The following is a 6,999-nucleotide window of genomic DNA, read 5'->3' as shown; positions in this document are numbered from 1 at the left end:
CAGTGGGGTCTACAGCAAGCATGAGGAAGCATGTGGCATCACCAGCTGACTGTCTACCCCAACCCAGCTGCCACGCCCAGAGCTCTGCCCCAGGAGACTGCAGTTTTTCTGCACAGTCATTCCTTGAGGTCTGCACACGCACGCGCACACACACACACACAGTATGAATGTATAAGAGCATGCTAGGTCCTGAGGACATAAAAGTTGAGAACATAAGGTTAGAGAAAACCAGGAAAGCCCATGCTGCACTACAGACAGACCCTAAGTGATACTTAGGCCGAGTCCTTGTCACCTAGGGAACCAGATTCTTCCTGAGGCAGAGACCAAGACGGAGGCCTCAGTTAATTCATTCTCACCATATCCCATCTAGGTACATAAAGTCTCTACACACGTTCCAGCCCAAAAGCACATGGGACAGTGATAAGTGGGAGAGGGAAGCAGCTTCCTGTTGCATCTTTAGTGACCTGAACAGTGTCTGGCATAATGGTAGATGCTTAGAAACATCTGTTGAATGACTGAATTAAAGCATGAATGAATGAATGATGCATGCATGAATGAATGAATGGGATCCAAGTCATGACCAATACAGGAGAGGAATCAGTAAGGTCATCATTATGATACTTTGGCAAAAGGCCTGACTGGAAAACTTAGAGCCAAGGGAAGACTCCATTTGGTGCCTCTTCAGACTTTCTTGCAATATTTGTTCCACATCTCTTTGGAAAAGAGATTGGGAGGGGACAGGGCAGGCAGAGGGGCCTGGCTAAAATTCTCAGTCTCTCCTCTATCAACCGGAATAGTTCAGTTCTGATGTGAACTCTACTGAGGTGCATAGAAGCCCTCTGGTCTCCAGGATCGCTGCCTCAGTAGGCAGAGAGTTTAATGAGCAATGACTGAAGCCTGTCTGCTCTGTGGGCATCTCACCTCTGTACCCAGCAGCTTCTAGAAGTCTCTCTGTAGCCCTCATCCCTACTCCCCGAGGCTTGTGCTGATAAATACTCTTTGCTCCAATTCGTTAGGTAACCAGTGAAGCTTTAGCACCCTTTAGAGACGGATGCTTGGGCAGCTGCCTGGGGAGTCGCTATCATCAGGTCTCTTCTCTGGGTAGCTGGGGAGGGGACTATGTAGGGAATCTACTCAAGGCTGTTCTTGGCACCTCTGACTTCCCACCCCACCCCCAGGAGGAAAGGTCAGGAGGGGAGGGGAGCATGTGGCAGGGTCCCACCACATTGTTCATGCCTCCCAGCAGGTGAGAGTGACGGACTGCCCACTCCCTCCCAGGGAAGTCCAAGGCCAGATCTGTAGCACTGGCCCCCAATCTGCAGAGACACATCCTGAGTCCCAGGAGCAAGTGAGCCAGCACAAGCCAGCCGAGGTGGATGGCATTAGAGCCGCTGAAGTAATGCTGTCTGACTTCCATTCCCCCCGGGATGCCTGGGAAAACCAAATGTCTGGCCAATGAGGCGATCACTGGAGCAAAATCTTTAAGTAAATACAGTCACTCACTTCTGTTTCCTTTACTCTGGTTGCCTAGCCCTCCCATGCTTTCTGTGTCTAGCTCCCAAATCCCACCTTAGCTCCAAACCCTGTACCCAGAGCTGTGTTACACAACCAGCTTCTCCATCTCTTTCTCGGCCCCTGCCACCTGAAACCCTGTGCACCTGGGCAGATGATAGCAACATTATTTCTGGAGCACTCGCTGGGTGCCAGGCACTTAATACTTCCCTATGTACTTTATCTCATTTACCCCTCACAGAGATCCTCCGGTATGGATGCCATGTACTGTTTAGGGCCAGGGTTTGAGGTCAGTCGCCCCCTTCTCTCACTTGCTGGCTGTGGAATCACAGGAAAGTCATATCACCTCTCTGAGCCTCTGTGGCCCTATCCTTAAAATGTGGGGGGAGGGCACAGTATTAACCTTCTAGGGTTGCCTGAGGATATAAAGAAATAAAGCACTTAGCACAATGCTTGGCACATAGGCTGGTTCATGCAGCTGTTACTGCTATTCTTATTCTTTCTTCCTGTAAGGAAACCGGGAGGTTGAATCACGTGCGAGGGTCGCATATGGCTAAAAGGCAGCAGCGTCAGGATTCTAACTGGGGCCTCCCCAGTCCTGCCTGGGGGGCTGCCGGCTAGACCCTGGTCAGATAGTTTTCTCCTCTTGCCACCCTTTCCTGCAGGGGCACAGCCTCCTCTTTTTCTGGCTTGTGGAAAGGAAAATGGAACTGAAGGCAAGCCTAGTGGTTTCCTAGTGGCAACCAACATCCCACAATGCTCTGGGGAACGTGTGCTTAGGCCCACCTGCTGGGCCTGAAGGAATCCAGGCTTTAGACTTGAAAGGTAATTCAATCCTGCGGTGCTTCCTCCCAACAGACCAAATTTGGGAGGCGCAACACCTCTGAGTGCTCAGCCTTGCTGCTAGACAGCCCCTTAGAGAGGCAAGGGATGTGCGCCTTGAAGGGTAAGGAATTTCCTTACCGGAGACATAGACTACTTTTGGACCCCCGCAGTCACCCTTACCCTGCCCGTCCTTGGCCTTTCAAATCTCTGGCCTGCCATCGGGTCCCTACCCTTTCCTTGCTCCCTGGCCAGCCTCCCCCATCTCCTTCTCTGCCCCCACTTAGAGGAAGTTCCCTTCCTTATCCATCACTTCCCCTTCCTCCCAGGCCCCAGATCCAAGGCCACTTCTAAGCATGCACACTGGATGTCTGCTGTTGTGTAGCCCCCTTCACCCATGGCCACCACCCCCGCCAAGCTGTTTCTCTCCACACGTGGGGCCTGGGACTGGTGCCCAGCACTTGGGCTGGGGCAGGAGAAAGCTTGGAGCATCTCAGAGCTCCTGCTTGATTAATAATGAGTAGTAAGTCAACATGTGATTAAAGATAAGGACAGGATACCACGTATCCTGGCCCTACCCTGAGGGAGCAGACTGGGGCCTGGCCATACAAGGCCCTGCACCCCACCCAGATTCCCCACCATCCTGGGGAAATACTGAGTTCTCAGTTCTAACCTGTAAACCACACCCCCCTCCCCCATTCATTCAGCACTCAGGTTCAACCCCGCCTGAGCTCCTTCCCAAACTTCCTCATTGGGCAGAAGAAGCTTGTTCCCTAGGTCCTAGGAATCCCAAAGTTTTCTGGTATGGTGCCAGGCCAGGTATTTATCACCACTGAGCTTTGGGCTCCGTACTGGAAACACAAAAATCCCCCAAAGAAATGCACAGCAAGCCAAACCCTGCCTCTCCCCATCCCATTTGACTTCTGCTCTCTGGTCCTCCTCCATCGTTGACACTCTTCCCACCCACTCAGCAGGGAGCCAGCCAGCCCCAGCCTCCTTCCCTCCTCCAGTTTCTAAGCATGCCCCTTGGGTGGCGGCCAGCCCTCTGCACCCCCTAGCATCCACAGGAGGGAGCATATTGCCCTCCAGTGGCTACCGCTGGCAGCGGTTAGGGAGCAAAAGGTGTGCGGGTTCCTTGGAGTGTCTGGGGGTCTCGATCCACCAGCACACAGGGGTAGACTCACCTCTGACAGACTGGGACTGCCACATTTCCCAGCAGCCTCGTTAGCTCTGCCTGTACTCTGGGCCTGTGAGCCTGTGTGAGCAGGCTCACACCACTGCTTGGCCAAAAGATCAGTGAATTACAAAAATAATAAGTGTGATGAGTGGGAGGTTGAGGGATTGTAGACACTGAGCTACCAGTCCATGCAGTAATCTCAGGGAACAGGGGCAGCTGTCAACTCCACCTTACAGCCGAGGAAATAATCTCAGAGAACCTGGGTAAGATCCTGGTCCTGTCAGCCAGGAGGTGCTGAGTTAGGAGTGTGACTTCAGAGCCCAGTCTTCCCTGGGAGGTGCTTGGCCCTGATGATCACGGATGGAGGACTTAAGCCAATGAGAGGGGCGAGAGAGGGAGGAATGCACACCGGAGCAGGCAAAGTGACATAAGAGATGAGGCAGGAACAAAAGATTCCAAAAAGCCTGGTGAACAGGACTTGAGGTACAGAGGGGGTATTTGGTATCAACAGGGGGTAAAGGGGTGAAGGAGTGCAGAGGGGTGAGGCGAGAGGGAGGGTTGTGAGAGGTGAGCCAGAGGGCTGGGGCTGCCAGGTGAGTGGGGGGGGGTGAGGCAAAGGGTGAGCAGGTGAATGGTGAAGGGGTGGGGTGAGGAGGGAGCAGAGGTGGAAATGGAGCTGTCAGGTCCGGTGCTGGGGGGGAGGGATGAGGAGGGAGGGGTAAGAAGGTCCCTGGAGGATGAGTAGGTGCAGGGCCTTGAGTGTGAAGGGTATGAAGTGCCTGAGGGGGGAAGTGAGAAAGGATAAAAAAGTGATGATCCTGTAGGTCGCTGCACAGCTGGAGAACCCGTGCAGGGGAGAGGAGAGGGAGAGGGATGTGGGTGGCGTGGAGAGGGGTAGACACGTCTGAGGGGTTTGGACAGTTTGGCTCTTGTCCCTACCCATGCCCCTAGCTCCTGTAGCCCCCACCAGACCTGGCCATATTGCCAGGCTCCATTTCAGGGATGGGTGGAAATTTCCATTTCAGCAAAATCCATTTGTAAAGCCCTAGAGCTTTGAGCCTCATTCTGCTCTGCCCGCCTGGCTCTGCCTGTCTGGCTCTGGCCTGCCCAGCTCCTCCCACTCTCTCAGCAGGCCTCCCTCAGCTCTCCCTTCGTAGCAGACAGAGCTTGGACTCAGGGGCTGCCTCCCTCAGACCCTCTTCTATGCCCACTACAATAGCCTACCAAGCTATCAGCATCCTGGGATCCTGGGATGTCCCAAGGGCTGCACTGCCTTACCCTCAGCTGGGAGACTACCAGCACACAGCTGTTGCTCACTGCTTAGGGTGGTTGGATGTTGGAGTAGAGCAGAAGGGGAAGCCCTCTTCAAAATAACCCTATTTGGACCTTTTCATTCAATAGAATGGGAAATAGAGGCAGAGAGAGGGAAAGTATATTCTTGTTCAGGGCTACATAACTGGTTGGCATGACCAGCCACAATGGCTTCATTGTTTAGAAGAGACAACAAAGAGTCATGCAAACAGGTTCAAATCCTAGCTCTGCAGCAGAGGTATGCTTTAGGGTAAGCTTCTGCTTCTCTGCACCTCATTTTGTTCATCTGCCAAGTAGGGCCATCGCCACTCTCCCAGGCTGGTGTGATAATAGTGACAACAGCCAGGTGCAGCCAAGGGGAAGTGAGTTAAAAGCCACTGGACTCTGTCAAGAGTGACATTATTCATAGATTTTGGCCATAGATGTGTTTGCTTCCCAAGAACCATGGAAACCGCAGCAGAGAACTGAGGCTCTGGGTGGAGGGACGAGCTGTGGTCACCTGGGGTAGAAAGTGAGGAGCGAGCTTAGGCCATCTCAGCCTTCGGGGCAAGGCCTTCCTCCAGCCCGAGAATGGCCACGCTGGCCTCTGAGTGGAGGGTTGGTTTTCTGGGTCCAAATCAAGACCCTGCACTGGGACAGGGAAGGTAAGGGCAGGGGCAGGCTTCTCACTTCTGCGAGTGAGCACAGGACCCAGCCTGGAAGGAACACTCCTCAGGTCCTGGCACAGGGACAGGGAAAGCGCCTGATTCAGGCTGTTTTCTGACCAAGTCTCACGTCCGAGACACACTGTGGTGCATGCCCTGGCACACACTAGAGCCAGCTTTAGCTCTAGCACATGCCCCAGCACATACTCCAGCTGCTGCCCTCCCTGCCTTCCCCCACAGGACTCTCAGGCCCCATCTGTTCCACTTCCCCGCATTTACCCTGAACATCTGGACTGCTCCTGAAATCTGGCTTCTGGTTCTGTCTAGAGGGAGCTGTTAGAGGGAAGAAGAGACTTCCAATTCCATTGGTTCTGAGCTAGGGTTAGGGAAGGCCCTGACTGACCTCTACCCCCAGCCTGCAACTTCCAGAATGCATAGGCTTAATAGTACCCTCGACCGTATCACCCACTCTCCCTCTTCTTGATCACCGCCTGACCTGTAGGTTTGTAACTATCTCTTGCTCTCATGTTTCCACAACATACCCTACAGGGCTTCTCCAGCATCTGTGCAAGGGCCAGGCTTTGTGCTGATCTGCTCTTGGGTTTAGCTTTGTACTCTACAGGAAAAGGGTCTGGGGCTTCCTGGCAAGGACTGTGTCCCAGAGCCACATATCCTTGTGGACAAGCTGCTTCCCCCATCCTCACTTCTTGGTGGCGGTGGAGGGTAGAAAAGACCAAAATTTTCTGGTCCAAGGCAGCAAAAATTCTTTTGGTACTGTGTTGGGGATCCAACCCAGGGCCTCATGTGACCGACAAGCACTCTACTACTGAACTATATCCTTAGCTCTGTCCCTAGCAAAAATTCTCAGGCCCCCATTCAGAGAAACTCAGTCTAGGAGGGCCAGGCTAGAAATGACCTTTACCCACACCTTGCCTTTTGCCACCACCTGCGCTCCATTTCCATCCCACCTGTTGCCTTATCCTGGACTGGCTGGCTATCCAAAGGTCCCCATTCTGGGATGCTCTCCATGGTGCTGAAACCTACGTCTTGGGCAGAATTGCTTCTTCCCGCAAACCTGAGAAGCGTACGACCTTGATAAGGAAGAAGACGACTGTGGACTGTGGACGGGAAGGAGTAGAGGTACACACAGGGAGACAGAGAAAAATATGAAAGGACAGAGAAAGGGAGCTATGTAAGACTGCCAGGAGAAAGAAAATGTGATTTTTGTTTTCTTTTTAATAACGATCATCTTTCTTCTGGGAGGGTCAAAGCCTCCTCCTGCTCTTTGTGCAAACGCCAGCTCCTGTTTGCTCCCACCTCTAGGTGTAGCACATTTTAGTTCTTTCTCTATGCTATTTCTAGCCCTTTCCAGACTTGGGGTCTCTATGTGTTGGGGACCACTGGAAGACCTGACCAGAAGCTGTGCGGTTGGCACCTCTTCTTTGAAAGCTGAGAAAAGTGATCCCTTTTCAGACTCCTCCTGGCCAACGCCCCATGAAGAGCGCCTTTGGGGTACAGGGAGCCTGTTCCATC

This window comes from Cavia porcellus, unplaced genomic scaffold (genome assembly GCF_034190915.1).
Source record: "Cavia porcellus strain 051 isolate PalLab524CR breed Dunkin Hartley unplaced genomic scaffold, mCavPor4.1 scaffold_21, whole genome shotgun sequence".
In the NCBI taxonomy this organism is placed as follows: Eukaryota; Metazoa; Chordata; class Mammalia; order Rodentia; family Caviidae; genus Cavia; species Cavia porcellus.
This window is presented reverse-complemented; position numbering follows the sequence as displayed.